Genomic DNA, 16,775 nt, shown 5'->3' with positions numbered 1-16,775 from the left:
GCACTGTGTGACCAGTTGACTGGCGGAAGGAGTTACGGATCAGCTTGCAGACCAGCGGTAGCTGGTAGCGTGACCTGGGCATGGACGCTGACACAGAGACTCAGCGTGACTGCACGAACCGTCCCCCAGTACGCGGCAAGACTGGCAGCTGGCAAGACTCGCCAAGACAGGAGCACACCCCTTGCAGGAAACCAGCCATGTCCAGGGAGAACACACACAGTGGACAGACATGTACAGGTGAGAACACACACAGTGGAACAGCCAATACAGGAGTGAACACGTAAGTGGAAAAGACATGTACGTGAGAACACTACAGCGGAACAGACTTATCCAGGTGGAACACTGAAGTGGAACAGACATGACCCAGGTGAAGAACACTTACAGTGAACTGACACGTGCAGGTGAGAACCCCAGAGGAAAACGAGGCCAATTTCAGTGAGAACACACATAAGAACATCCATATACGATGAAACACAGAAAAATCAAACATAATACAGGGTGGGAACACGCAACACACAACAGCCATCACATGTGAGAACACACAGAAAAAACAAACAAGTCCAGGTTAGAACAGACACATGAATACCTCCATGTGATTCAGGTCAGTTGTGGGGCGCCATCACGTGAGCAGTTGTGTGTGAGTGTGTGTGTGTGTGAGTTTGTTTTTGTAATGTTGTTGTTGTTGTTTTTGAGTCGATAACTTGCACTGAGTAGATGAATGAACGGCATTTGATCCAAACATGGCCCACCCCTGCCATGACACCATGGATCCCAACAGTTGACCCTCCATGACACCAGTGGAACCCCAACAGTGCCCTCTCCATGACACCTCGTGGGATCCCAACAGTGACCCCACACGCCTCCTGACACCGTGGAATCCCAGCAGTGCCCCTTCCATGACACCATGGATCCAACCGTGACCCCTCTATGAGAACTCGTGGATCCCAACAGTGACCACTCTCCATGACACCGTGGATCCTAACAGTGCCCCCTCTCATGACACCATGGATCCCAACAGTGACCCCCCTCTCCATGACACCATGGATCCCAACAGTGACCCCTCTCTCTCCATGACACCATGGATCCCAACAATGACCTCCTCTCCATGACACCATGGATCCCAACAGTGACACCTCCTTTCCATGACACCATGGATACCAACAGTGACCCCCTCTCTCCATGACACCATGGATCCCAACAGTGACCCCTCTCTCCATGACACCATGGATCCCAACAGTGACCCCCTTCCATGACACCATGGATCCCAACAGTGACCCCCCCTCTCATGACACCATGGATCCCAACAGTGACCCCCCTCCATGACAATCAAGGATCCCAACAGTGACCCCTCAGTTCCATCTCTCAGGTGCTCCTTTTTGTTTGCTAGGGCAGTTTTGACAAAAAAGCACTGGCTCTGGCTTTTATTCTTCTTTTTTTTTTAAACCCTCGTTTCAAGGAGATTTTGTTGTCATGTCTGGTCCTTTCTGTCCTGTCCTGTCCTGTCCTGTCCTGTCCTCCCTTGTCCCTGTGTCCAGTGTTTGACGGCCCTGGACAGTGTGGGGCGGATGGACAGCGTCAGCGAGTGCAGCGTGCGGTGTGGGGGCGGGAGCCCAGAAGCAGACAGACACGCACTGCAACTGACCCCGCCCTCAACATGGGCGGCAGACATTGCAGCGGCCCTCAGAAGCACAGCAGGACTGTCAACAACTGTAACAACCGACCTTGTGACGTGAAAACGGCATGAGGGAACTTGTATAACACTGTAGCTTCACTGCACTTTTTGTGTTGTGTGTTGTGTTGGGGTGTGTGGTGGTGTTTGTGTGTGTGCGTGTTTGTGTGCGGTGTGTTTGTTTGTTTGTTTGTGTTGTGTGTGTGTGTGTGTGTGTGTGTGTGGTGTGTGTGTGTGTGTTTGTGTGGCGAGTGTTTGTGTGCGTGTGTTTGTGTGTGTGTTGTGTGTGTGGTTTGTGTGTGTGTTGTGGTGTGTGTGTGTGTGTGTGTGTGTGTTTGTTTTGTGTATGATTTGTTTGAGTGCGTGCGGTTTGTGTGCGTGTGTTTGTTTGTGTGTTGGTGTGTGTTGTGTGTGTGTGTGTGTGTGTGTTTGTTTGTTTGTGTGTGTGTGTGGTAAGTGTGTTTTGTGATGTGTGGTGTGTGTGTGTGTTTGTTTGTTTGTTTGTTTGTTTGTTTGTTTTGGTGTGGCGTGGCGTGTGTTTGGTTTTTGTTTCATTTGTTTTGTGTAATTAGTGTGTTTGTGTGGCGTGTGTTTTGTTTGTTTGTTTTGTTTGTGTATGTTTGTGTGTGTTGTGTGTGTGTGTGTGTGTTTGTGTGTGTGGTGTGTGTGTGTGGTGTGTGCGTGTGTTTGTGTGTGTGCAAGCCATCCAGTGGTGTGTGCTCTGTGTGTGTGTGTGTGTGTGTGTGTGTGTTGTGTGTGTAAAGCCACAGTGGTGTGTGTGTGTGTGTTTGTGTGTGTGTGTTTGTGTGTGTGTGTGATGTGACAAGCCATCAGTGGTGTGTTGTGTGTGTGTGTGTGTGTGTGTGTGTGGTGTGTGTGTGTGTGTGTAAGCCATCCGTGTGTGTGTGGTGTGTGTGTTGTGTGTGTGTGTGTGTGTGTGTGTGTAAGCCATCAGTGGTGAGTTGTGTGTGTGTGTGGTGTGTGTAAGCCATCATGGCGTGTGTGTGTGTGTGTGTGTGTGTGTGTGTAAGCCAGCAGTGGTGTGGTGGGTGTGTGTGTGTGTGTTGTGTGTGTGTACGCCATCAGGGTTGTGGTGTGTGTGTGTGTGTTGTGTGTGTGTGTGTGTGTGGTTTAGCCATCAGTGCGTTGTGTGTGTTGTGTGTGTGTGTGTGTGTGTTGTGTAAGCCATCAGTGGCGTAATGTAGTGTGTTGTGTGTGTGTGTGTGTGTGTTGTGTGTGTAAGCCATCAGTGGGTGTTGTTGGTGGTGGGGGGGTGTGTGTGAGTAAGCCATCAGTGGTGTGTGTGTTGTGTTTGTTGTGTGTGTGTGTGTTGTGTGTAAGCCATCATGGCGCGCGCGCGCGCGTGTGTGGTGTGTGTGTGTGTGTGTGTCTTGTGTGTGTGTGTGTGTGTAAAAGCCATCATGGTGTGCTTGTTGTGTGCTGTGTGTGTGAGTGTGTGTGTAAGCCATCAGTTGGTTGTGTGTGTGTGGGTGTGTGTGTTGTGTGTTTGTGAGCCATCAGAGTGTGGTGTGTTTGTCCCCCGGTCTGTGTGGACACGGGGACAACATTCCTGCAGAAGACCGGCGCCATAACTTCCGTGTGTGTCTGGGCAGCAAGGTATCAACCGAGCGGATTCTCCACAGGTAACTTCTTCTTTTTCTCGGTCTGTCTGTACATCTGTAACCGGTCTAATATAGACTGTGGTCCTTGGTAACTGACGCTAATATAGATTGGTGCCCTTGGTAACTGACCGGCTAATAAAGACGGGTGGTCCTTGGTAATTTACATCTGGCTAATATAGACTGTGGTCCTAGGTAACTGGCCGCTAATACAGACTGGGGTCTTTGTTTAGGACCGCAATATAGAACTGGTGGGTGCCTTGGTAACCTGGCTAGGCTAAATAAAGACTGTGACCTTGGTAACTGGGCTGGGCTAATAGAGACTGTTGGTCCTTGGTAACTGGCTGGCTAATATAGACTGGTGGTCCTTGGTAACTGACCGGCTAATATAGACTGGTGGTCCTTGGTAATTGACCGCTAATATAGACTGATGGTCTTTGGTAATTTACTGGCTAATATAGACTGGTGGTCCTTCGTAACTGGCTGGCTAATATAGACCTGGTGGTCCTTGGTAACTGCTGGCTAATATAGACTGTGGTCCTTGGTAACTGGCTGGCTAATATAGACTGGTGGTCCTTGGTAATTGACTGGCTAATATAGACTGGTGGTCCTTGGTATTGACTGGCTAATATAGACTGGTGGGTCCTTGGTAATTGACCGGCTAATATAGACTGGTGGTCCTTGTAATTGACCGGCTAATATAGACTGGTGGTCCTTGGTAACTGACCGCTAATATAGACTGGTGGTCTTTGGTAGTTTACTGGCTAATATAGACTGGTGGTCCTTGGTAATTTACTGGCTAATATAGACTGGTGTCCTTGGTAATTGACTGGCTAATACAGACTGGTGGTCCTTCGTAACTGGCTGGCTAATATAGACTGGGTGGTCCTTGGTAATTGACTGGCTAATATAGACTGGTGGTACTTGGTAACTGGCTGGCTAATATAGACTGGTGTCCCTTGGTAATTGACTGGCTAATATAGACTGGTGGTCCTTGGTAATTGACTGGCTAATATAGACTGGTGGTCCTTGGTAACTGACCGCTAATATAGACTGGTGGTCTTTGGTAGTTTACTGGCTAATATAGACTGGTGGTGCTTGGTAATTGACCGGCTAATATAGACTGATGGTCTTTGGTAATTTACGGCTAATATAGACTGGTTGTCCTTGGTAATTGACCGCTAATATAGACTGGTGGTCCTTCGTAACTGGCTGGCTAATATAGACTGGTGGTCCTTGGTAACTGACCGGCTAATATAGACTGTGGTCTTTGGTAATTTACTGGCTAATATAGACTGGTGGTCCTTGGTAATTGACCGGCTAATATAGACTGATGGTTTTTGGTAATTTACTGCTAATATAGACTGGTGGTACTTGGTAATTGGCTGGCTAATATAGACTGGTGGTCCTTGGTAACTGGCTGGCTAATATAGACTGGTGGTCCTTGGTAATTGACCGGCTAATATAGACTGGTGGTCCTTGGTAATTGACCGGCTAATATAGACTGGTGGTACTTGGTAATTGACTGGCTAATATAGACTGGTGGTCCTTGGTAACTGACTGGCTAATATAGACTGTGGTCCTTGTAATTGACTGTGACTCTGTTTTAGTCAACAGTGGCTGACTGACTGACATCCAGGCTGATTCCGGTTTTAGTCAACAGTGACTGATTACAGGTGTGCTGAGGGACAGGTGTGGAACCCAGAGACTGGTTCGTGTGGTGCCAGACCTATCTCCACCACTACGTAAGCAGGTAAATAAGTGTGTGTGTGTGTGTGTGTCATGGTGTTCACCCATCTGTTGTCAATCATTTATTTCTACTTTATTTTAAAGTTTACATTGTACAATTAACAGTTTTATCTCCTTTTTTTTGTATTCTACTCAGAGTCGATCTGCTCTTCAGTGTTTGTTTATGGTGTTTTGATCTTATGTAGATATCGACTTCTTCAAGTGAGCAGAATTTGGTTCGGCCTTAGAATTTTGCAATGTTGTAACTTGTTGGTTTAAACCTTCTTCGTGGTCTGAGAACGAATAGTGGTGACTGTGAAGTTCTGAATTGGAACATGGTAATTTTCAGATACTACACGCGGTGTGTGACATTTTCGATACTACACACGGTGTGTGACATTTCAGATACTACACATGGTGTGTGACGTGTTCAGATACTACACGCTGTGTGTGACATTTTCAGATACTACACGAAGTGTGTGACATTTTCAGATACTACACGTAGTGTGTGACATTTCAGATACTACACACGGTGTGTGATGTGTTCAGATACTACACGTAGTGTGTGACATTTTCAGATACGACACACGGTGTGTGTGACATTTTCAGATATTACAGGCGATGTGTGACATTTCAGATACTACACGTAGTGTGTGACATTTTCAGATACTACAGGCGATGTGTGACATTTTCAGATACTACACGTGGTGTGTGACATTTTCAAATACTACACAAAGTGTGTGACATTTTCAGATACTACACGTAGTGTGTGACATTTTCAGATACTACAGGCGGTGTGTGACGTGTTCAGATACTACACTGGTGTGTGACATTTCCAGATACTACAAGTGGTGTGTGACGTGTTCAGATACTACACGTAGTGTGTGACGTGTTCAGATACTACACACGGTGTGTGACATTTTCAGATACTACACACGGTGTGGTGACGTGTTCAGATACTACACGCTGTGTGTGACATTTTCAGATACTACACGAAGTGGTGTGACATTTTCAGATACTACACGTAGTGTGTGATGTGTTCAGATACTACACACGGTGTGTGACATTTTCAGAGACTACGGGCGGTGTGTGACGTGTTCAGATACTACACACGGTGTGTGATGTGTTCAGATACTACACACGGTGTGTGATGTGTTCAGATACTACACGTAGTGTGTGACATTTTCAGATACTACAGGGCGGTGTGTGACATTTTCAGATACTACACTAGTGTGTGACGTGTTCAGATGCTACACGTAGTGTGTGACATTTTCAGATACTACAGGCGGTGTGTGACATTTGCAGATACGACACGTGGTGTGTGACGTGTTCAGATGCTACACGTAGTGTGTGACATTTTCAGATACTACAGGCGGTGTGTGACATTTTCAGATACTACACGCGGGTGTGTGACATTTTCAGATACTACGGGGCGGTGTGTGACGTGTTCAGATACTACACGTAGTGTGTGACATTTTCAGATACTACAGGCGGTGTGTGACGTGTTCAGATACTACACGTGGTGTGTGACATTTCAGATACTACAGGCGGGTGTGACATTTTCAGATACTACACGTAGTGTGTGACATTTTCAGATACTACAGGCGATGTGTGACATTTTCAGATACTACACGTGGTGTGTGACATTTTCAAATACTACACAAAGTGTGTGACATTTTCAGATACTACACGTAGTGTGTGACATTTTCAGATACTACAGGCGGTGTGTGACATTTCCAGATACTACACGTGGTGTGTGACGTGTTCAGATACTACACGCGGTGTGTGACGTGTTCAGATACTACACGTAGTGGTGACGTGTTCAGATACTACACACGGTGTGTGACATTTTCAGATACTACACGTTGTGTGTGACATTTTCAGATACTACACGTAGTGTGTGACGTGTTCAGATACTACACGTAGTGTGTGACGTGTTCAGATACTACACGTAGTATGTGACATTTTCAGATACTACACGTGGTGTGTGACGTGTTCAGATACTACACGTAGTGTGTGACGTGTTCAGATACTACACGTAGTATGTGACATTTTCAGATACTACACGCGGTGGTGTGACGTGTTCAGATTACTACACGTAGTGTGTGACGTGTTCAGATACTACACGTAGTGTGTGACATTTTCAGATACTACACGCGCGCGGTGTGTGAAGGGAACAGTAGTGGTGGATGTCGTGTCAACCCGGCACACCAGGTGCAGCCAGGACAGTCAGCACTGTGATCTGGAGGATACGCTCACCTGTTGAAGCTCACACCTGGTGCCACCTGGAAGACCCACCCCCCTTGACACTCTTCACACCCGTAGAACGATGGATAGACAACGGCTGCTGACCACAGACACCAAGAGTCTCTCTGTTCTTTTGCTTTGGAGATTACTGCTGTGTTGCTTTGGAGATTACTGCTGTGTTTGCTTTGGAGATTACTGCTGTGTTGCTTTGGAGATTACGTGATGTGTGCTTGTGTTGCTTTGGAGATTACTGCTGTGTTGCTTTGGAGATTTAACTGCTGTGTTTGATTGGAGATTACTGATGTGTTGCTTTGAGATTACGATGTGTTTATGCTGTGTTGCTGGTGGAGAATACTGCTGTGTTTGCTTTGGTGATTACTGCTGTGTAGCTTTGGAGAATACTGCTGTGTCCGCAGTGGTTGCTTTGGAGATTACTGCTGTTTGGCTTTGGAGATTACATGCTGGGTTGCATTGGAGATTACCTGTGTTGCTTTGGAGATTACGATGTGTTGCTGTGTTTGCTATTGGAGATACTGCTGTGTTGCTTGGAGATTACTGATGTGTTGCTTTGGAGATTACTGATGTGTTAGCTGCGTAGCTTCGGGAGATTACTGATGTGTTGCATTTGGAGATTTAACTGCTGTGTTGCTTTGGAGATTACTGATGTGTTGCTTTGAGATTACTGATGTGTTGCTGCGTTGCTTTTGGAGATTACTGCTGAGTAGCTTTGGAGATTACTGAAGTGGTGCTTTGGAATTACTGATGTGTTGCTTTTGGAGATTACTGCCTGAGGTTGCTTTGGGAGATTACTGATGACTGAGTTTTGCTTTGATTACGGTATTTGGTGTGCTTGCTATTCATTAATGTAGATTTGGGTGTGTTTGCTTTGAATAATGTAGTTGATGTGTTGCCCTTTTGATTAAGATAACTAAGCTGATGTTTATGCTCTGATTAAGATAGTTGAACGTGTTTTGGCTTAAATTAAGATAGTTGGTGTGCTGCTTTGATTAATATAGTTGATTGCTTTATCTAATTAGTTGATTGTTGTCTTTAAATTAAGATAGTTGTGTGCTGCTTTAATAAAGAATAGTTGGTGAGCGTGTCATGATTTAGAATAGTTCGGAATGTTGCTTTAATTAAGATAGCTGATGCGTTGCTTTCATGAGATCTATCCGTCAGAAAAGTGTATTCAACTTATATTAAATCATGGTTATGGGTGTTTGACATTATCTTGAACTAACATTCCTCTGAGACACATGCTATACAATAAACGTTCCCTCTCTGTCTCCACTTTAGAGGAGACAGACAGCTCTACAATAAACGTCCCCTTCTGTCTCCACGTTTAGAGGAAACTCAGCTCTACAATAAACGTCCCTCTGTCTCCACGGAAGCACGCACCTCAATCATTCGGTCGAGAGACGACAACCCGAGGTCCTCGTGTAGAATCGATTCAGCGCATGTAAAAGAACCCACGGCCAAAAACAGGGTGTCTTTTTCACAAATCGGTGGAACAAAAATCACACTGTTGACAGAAAATACACCTGAAGGCAGATTTATTTTAAGGTTGGTGCTCTCTTTGTAGCGACCGGCGCTGTTCATGGGGAGAGCGAGCCGTTTCACATAGAAAAACAAAGTTTGTAGACAGAGAATATACAATGCAAATACAATACCTATGGTGCGTCTGTCACGAGTGTTGTGCGGCGACTGAAAACACAAGCATGCAGGTCAATAAGTGGTATTTCTTGTGCCACCTGGGGGCATCAAAACGTTGCATACATTCATATTTTTACATATGATGGAGTCTCCCGGCGTACCGACGGATGAGGTAGGCAGGCAGGCTTATCTATCGGTGTGTGTCCTCAATATGGAGAAGAGCCGATTCTGATGCGCAGCACTTCCCACAGGTGTTTGCAAGGGAAAACGTCTCAGAAGTTGAGCCCTGCTTCCTTCGCACACGCTTCTCCTTAATGCCAGCGTTCTCTTGTTTTCAACGTCTTTATTCCACTAGAGCACAGCATCCTCCAATGACAGCGGTCATGGGCATTAGTTTCCCAGGAAACGATGTCTATGTCACAGGCTTTGAGGTTTGTCTTCAAGGTGTCCTTGAAGCGCGTGCAGGGTCTCCCAAGTTCAAGGTGGCCTTCCTTCAGCTGGCCATACAAAAGCATCTTCGGGATCCTGCTGTATGTCATGCGGACAACGTGTCCTGTCCAGCGTAGCTGGCACTGATCAGCAGGCTTTCGATGCTGGGCAGGCCACTCCTCTCTAGGACCCTGGAGGTTGGAGACCCTGTCTTGCCACTTTATGCCGAGGATCCTTCGTAGGCCACTCTGGTGAAACTGCTCAGTTTTGAATGTGACGGCGATACGTCGTCACATGTTTCACAGCTGTACAACAAGGTGGTCAGCACAACACTTCTGTAGGTTTTGATTTTGGTGCTGAGCCTGATGCCTTTGTTATTCCACAGCCTGTTGTTGAGTCTGCCAAAGGGTGGAACTGCTTTGGCGATGTGCAGTGTCACTTCGCAAAGCCCAAACGATGCTGAGCGCCCTCAACAACAAAACCGCGAGCAAATCACCGTTACTTGTGTCATTCGAGGGAATTCAGATCGAGAAAACCGAATGCCTCTACGCTACCTAGTATTTAACGATCTCCTTCTCCAACTTTCCATCACATGTTACGTGTATTGTCCATTGAATATAGGATTGAACGGGCAGGTCAACAACTTGAAACAAAATGGCGTCGTTTGCGTTCGCGAAGAATATGAGCACACGCTTTGAATATGTTATGTGTACGCAATTGATTTTTGCCCATGACCTTCAGGGCTCAGCCAAGTAGATCTATAAAGTCCACTCCGTCGTATTGACTTTAGTATTTTCCGAAAAAGACCACTTGGGCGAATGAACATAGTGAAAGCCCGTACAACTGAAGTAAAACACACAAGCTTGTTATGTTGAGTATAATTCAAATGTAATGTTTAACACACTCAGTACGGCTATCCTCTTATTCTCCTCACACAGACCCCTCGTATGTCCAGTGGGTGTCTGAATGACCCAACCTTTAGCATCCGACGTCATAATTGTGGTATTCTTTGTCAACATTCACCTCTCCATAATAAGAGCCTTCCCGCTTGCAATGTTTGATGAAGGTACTTTGGGTGAAACGCAGTAACGTCGTCCCTTCGCCGTTCGAATGGAGAGAGTTAAAACAAAGACTCACTTTTGAATCACAAGTGAGTCAAAACTTAGTATGGGTTCTGTAAGGAGGGAAAAGGCACAGACAAAAAAGGAAGGACTACATTTGGATGGTCAATTTCGACAATATATTTTTTTTATGACGTATTCGTATTGATATGGTCTGTTTCGATATTATTGGCTTGAATAATTGTTATAAGTTTAATAATTTATGTACTTTGTTATGTGTTCGTATTGATATGATGTTGTGTTGATGTCACATGCCTTAAATAATTATATTTGTATTTGTATTTCTTTTTATCACAACAGATTTCTCTGTGTGAAATTCGGGCTGCCCTAGGGTGAAGCGCGTCGCTATGCTACAGCGCCACCCTTTTTTTTGTATTTTTCCTGCGTGCAGTTTTTTTTGTTTTTCCTAGTCGAAGTGGATTTTTCTACAGAATTTTGCAGGAACAACCCTTTTGTTGCGTCGGGTTCTTTTACGTGCGCTAAGTGCATGCTGCACTCGGGACCTCGGTTTATCGTCTCATCCGAATGACTAGCGTCCAGACCACCACCAAGTCAGTGGAGGGGGAGAAAATATCGGCGGCTGAGCCGGATTCGAACAGCGCGCTCAGATTCACTCTCGCTTCCTAGGTCGGACGCCGTTACCTCTATGCCATCACTCCACTGGTGATTATCTTACTTTGTTTTTCCTGTGTTACTATCCAAACCTTGGAGACGCCGACTTGGGAAAAAGCACAGTACCCCCATGACCACATGGACCTTTTCATCTAAGACAAAGTACCAAAGTGTCCGCTTATATTACCCATAGTAGTATATTCTGCATCAGTTCATCTTTTTCCTTTCTGTTCATTTTATTTTGCAACCAGTTTTGTTCTGAATTGGTACCTACATGTCACCAAGCTCAACAGCTAATGGCATTAAACATTTCATTGTTCAGTGGTAATAGTGTAAGTGTTCTCTCTCCCCCTCTCTCACACTGTGCGTTTTTGAGACTGTGTTGTGTTGTGGGTGTGCGCGCGCGCGCGCGGTGTGTGCATGCGCGCGCCCCGCGTGTGTGGTGTGTGTGTGAGTTCGTGTGTAGACTGTGTGTTTAAATTTCTGTATACATATACAGAAATTTAAACACACAGCTACACACGCACACACACACACACACACACACGCGCGCGCGCGCATGCACACACACGCGCGCGCGCGCGCACACACACACACACACAGTCTCAAACACACACAGAGTGAGAGAGAGAGAGAACACTGAACACTATACACTGAGCACTGAAATGTTTAATGCCATTAGCTGTTGAGCTCTGGTGACATTGTAGGTACAATTCAGAACAAAACTGGTTGCAAAACATAAAATGGAACAGAAAGGAAAAAGATGAATTGAAGCAGAATAAACTACTAAGGGATAAGCGACACTTTGGTACTTTGTCATTAGCTGAAAAGGTCCATGTGGCATGGAGGGTACTGTGCCTTTTTCCCAAGTCGCTCGTCTCCAAGGTTTGGACAGTACACAGGAAACAAAGTACATATAATCACCAGTGGAGTGATGGCCTAGAGGTAACGCGTCCGCCTAGGAAGCGAGAGAGAATCTGAGCGCGCTGGTTCGAATCACGGCTCAGCCGCCGATATTTTCTCCCCCTCCACTAGACCTTGAGTGGTGGTCTGGACGCTAGTCATTCGGATGAGACGATAAACCGAGGTCCCGAGTGCAGCATGCACTTAGCGCACGTAAAAGAACCCACGGCAACAAAAGGGTTGTTCCTGGCAAAATTCTGTAGAAAAATCCACTTCGATAGGAAAAACAAATGAAACTGCACGCAGGAAAAAATACCAAAAAAATGGGTGGCGCTGTAGTATAGCCCGAATTTCACACAGAGAAATCTGTTGTGATAAAAAGAAATACAAATACAAATATAATTATTTAAGCATGTGACATCAACACACATCATATCAATACGAACACATAACAAAGTACATAAATTATTAAACATATAACAATTATTCAAGCCTATAATATCGAAACACATCATATCAATACGAATACGTCATAAAAAAATATATTGTCGAAATTGACCATCCAAATGTAGTCCTTCCTTTTTTGTCTGTGCCTTTTCCCTCCTTACAGAACCCATACTAAGTTTTTGACTCACTTGTGTAAACAAAGTGAGTCTATGTTTTAACTCTCTCCATACGAACGGCGAAAGAGACGACGTTAACAGCGTTTCACCCCAATTACCATCATCAAAACATTGCAAGCGGAAGGCTCTTATACTGAAGAGGTGAATGTTGACAAAGAATACCACAATTCTGACGACGGAAGCTAAAGGTTGGGTCATTCAGACACCCACTGGACATCCGAGGGGTCTGTGTAGAGGAGAAAAGAGGACTAGCCGTACTGAGTGAGTTAAACATTACATTTTGAAATTATACTCAATACACAACAAGCTTGTGTGTTTTACTCTCAGTGTACGGGGCTTTCAGTATGTTCATTCGCCCAAGTGGTCTTTTTCGGAAAATACTAAAATCAATACGACGAGTGGACTTTATAGATTACTGGCTGAACCCTGAAGGTCATGGGCAAAAATCAATTGCGTACACATAACATATTCAAAGCGCGTGCTCATATTCTTCGCGAACGCAAACGACGCCATTTTGTTTCAAGTTGTTGACCTGCCCGTTCAATCCTATATTCAATCGACAATACACGATAACATGTGATGGAAAGTTGGAGAAGGAGATCGTTAAATCCTAGGTAGCGTAGGCATTCGGTTTTCTCGATCTGAATTCCCTCGAATGACACAGGTAACGGTGATTTGCTCGCGGTTTTGTTGTTGAGGGCGCACAGCAACGTTTGGGCTTTGCAGAAGTGACACTGCGCATCGCCAAAGCCAGTTCCACCTTTGGCAGACTCAACAACAGGCTGTGGAATAACAAAGGCATCAGGCTCAGCACCAAAATCAAAACCTACAGAGCTGTGGTGCTGACCACCTTGTTGTACTGCTGTGAAACATGGACGACGTATCGCCGTCACATTCAACAACTTGAGCAGTTTCACCAGAGATGCCTACGAAGGATCCTCGGCATAAAGTGGCAAGACAGGGTCTTCAACCTCCAGGTCCTAGAGAGGAGTGGCCTGCCCAGCATCGAAAGCCTGCTGATCCAGTGCCAGCTACGCTGGACAGGACACGTTGTCCGCATGACCTACAGCAGGATCCCGAAGATGCTTTTGTATGGCCAGCTGAAGGAAGGCCACCGTGAACTTGGGAGACCCTGCAAGCGCTTCAAGGACACCTTGAAGACAAACCTCAAAGCCTGTGACATAGACATCGTTTCCTGGGAAACTAATGCCCTTGACCTCTCTCACTGGAGGATGCTGTGCTCTAGTGGAATAAAGACGTTTGAAAACAAGAGAACGCTGGCCATTAAGGAGAAGCGTGAGCGAAGGAAGCAGGGCTCAACTTCTGGAGACGTTTTCCCTTGCAACACCTGTGGGAAGTGCTGCGCATCCAGAATCGGCCTCTTCTCCCATATGAGGACACACACCGACAGATAAGCCTGCCTGCCTACTCATCCGTCGGTACGACGGGAGACTCCATCATATGTAAAATATGAATGTATGCAACGTTTTGATGCCCCCAGGTGGCACAAGAAATACACTTTTTGACTTGCATTGCCTTGTGTTTCAGTGCCGACACAGGTGACAGACAAATAGGTATTGTATTGCACTGTATTATTCTCTTGTTACAACTTTTTTTTTCTATGTGAAAATCTGGCTGCTCTCCCCATGAACAGCGCGTCGCTACAAAGAGAGCACCACCTTTAAAAATAAATCTGCCTTCAGGTGTATTTTCCTGTCAAAGTGGATTTTTTTCTACCGATTTGTGAAAAAAAGACAACCCCTTTTTTGCCGTGGGTTCTTTTACATGCGCTTAATCGATTCTACACGAGGGACCTCGGGTTATCGTCTCGTCCGAATGATTGAGGTGCGTGCTTCCGTGGAGACAGAGGGGACGTTTATTGTAGAGCTGTGTCTCAGAGGAATGTTAAGTTCAAGATAATGTCAGACACCCATAACCATGATTTAATATATGTTGAATACAATTTTCTGACGGATAGATCTCATGAAAGCAACGCATCAGCTATCTTAATTAAAGCAACATACCAACTATTCTAATCATAGCAGCACACCAACTATCTTAATTAAAGCAGCACACCAACTATCTTAATTAAAGCAACACATCAACTACATTAGATAAAGCAATCAACTATATTAATCAAAGCAGCACACCAACTATCTTAATTAAAGCAACACGTCAACTATCTTAATCAAAGCAACACATCAGCTTAGTTATCTTAATCAAAGCAACACATCAACTACATTAATCAAAGCAACACACCAAACTACATTAATGAAAGCAGCACACCAACTACCTTAATCAAAGCAACACATCAGTCATCAGTAATCTCCAAAGCAACACAGCAGTAATCTCCAAAGCAACACATCAGTAATCTCCAAAGCAACACATCAGTAATCTCCAAAGCAACACAGCAGTAATCTCCAAAGCAACGCAGCAACACATCAGTAATCTCCAAAGCAACACATCAGTAATCTCCAAAGCAACACAGCAGTAATCTCCAAAGCAACACATCAGTAATCTCCAAAGCAACGCAGCAACACATCAGTAATCTCCAAAGCAACACATCAGTAATCTCCAAAGCAACACAGCAGTAATCTCCAAAGCAACACAGCAACACATCAGTAATCTCCAAAGCAACACAGCAGTAATCTCCAAAGCAACACAGCAGTAATCTCCAAAGCAACACAGCAGTAATCTCCAAAGCAACACAGCGACACAGCAGTAATCTCCAAAGCAACACAGCAGTAATCACCAAAGCAACACAGCAGTAATCTCCAAAGCAACACAGCAACACATCAGTAATCTCCAAAGCAACACATCAGTAATCTCCAAAGCAACACAGCAGTAATCTCCAAAGCAACACAGCAGTAATCTCCAAAGCAACACAGCAACACATCAGTAATCTCCAAAGCAACACAGCAGTAATCTCCAAAGCAACACAGCAGTAATCTCCAAAGCAACACAGCAGTAATCTCCAAAGCAAAAAAACAGAGAGACTCTTGGTGTCTGTGGTCAGCAGCCGTTGTCTATCCATCGTTCTACGGGTGTGAAGAGTGTCAAGGGGGGTGGGTCTTCCAGGTGGCACCAGGTGTGAGCTTCAACAGGTGACCGTATCCTCCAGATCACAGTGCTGACTGTCCTGGCTGCACCTGGTGTGCCGGGTTGACACGACATCACCACTACTGTTCCCTTCACACACCGCGCGCGTGTAGTATCTGAAAATGTCACACACTACGTGTAGTATCTGAACACGTCACACACTACGTGTAGTATCTGAACACGTCACACACCGCGTGTAGTATCTGAAAATGTCACATACTACGTGTAGTATCTGAACACGTCACACACTACGTGTAGTATCTGAACACGTCACACACCACGTGTAGTATCTGAAAATGTCACATACTACGTGTAGTATCTGAACACGTCACACACTACGTGTAGTATCTGAACACGTCACACACTACGTGTAGTATCTGAAAATGTCACACACAGCGTGTAGTATCTGAAAATGTCACACACCGTGTGTAGTATCTGAACACGTCACACACTACGTGTAGTATCTGAACACGTCACACACCGCGTGTAGTATCTGAACACGTCACACACCACGTGTAGTATCTGGAAATGTCACACACCGCCTGTAGTATCTGAAAATGTCACACACTACGTGTAGTATCTGAAAATGTCACACACTTTGTGTAGTATTTGAAAATGTCACACACCACGTGTAGTATCTGAAAATGTCACACATCGCGTGTATTATCTGAAAATGTCACACACTACGTGTAGTATCTGAAAATGTCACACACCGCCTGTAGTATCTGAAAATGTCACACACCACGTGTAGTATCTGAACACGTCACACACCGCCTGTAGTATCTGAAAATGTCACACACTACGTGTAGTATCTGAACACGTCACACACCGCCCGTAGTATCTGAAAATGTCACACACCGCGTGTAGTATCTGAAAATGTCACACACCGCGTGTAGTATCTGAAAATGTCACACACCGCCTGTAGTATCTGAAAATGTCACACACTACGTGTAGCATCTGAACACGTCACACACCACGTGTAGTATCTGCAAATGTCACACACCGCCTGTAGTATCTGAAAATGTCACACACTACGTGTAGCATCTGAACACGTCACACACTACGTGTAGTA

At 45.2% G+C, this 16,775-nt stretch overlaps 1 protein-coding gene across 1 annotated transcript in view; it reads right to left on the bottom strand.

Moving 5' to 3' along the window:
• Positions 1-11,729: 11,729 nt before the first annotated feature.
• Positions 11,730-16,775, bottom strand: part of LOC143275765 (SCO-spondin-like) — a 47,357-nt gene continuing 42,311 nt past the window's right edge. The window contains exon 24 of the mRNA XM_076580044.1: positions 11,730-15,819. The gene's annotated coding sequence lies outside the window, so the exon portion shown is untranslated. The remainder of the gene's footprint in view (positions 15,820-16,775) is intronic.

Source organism: Babylonia areolata, chromosome 31 (assembly GCF_041734735.1).
Source record: "Babylonia areolata isolate BAREFJ2019XMU chromosome 31, ASM4173473v1, whole genome shotgun sequence".
NCBI classification, from domain to species: domain Eukaryota; kingdom Metazoa; phylum Mollusca; class Gastropoda; order Neogastropoda; family Buccinidae; genus Babylonia; species Babylonia areolata.
This window is presented reverse-complemented; position numbering and strand designations above follow the sequence as displayed.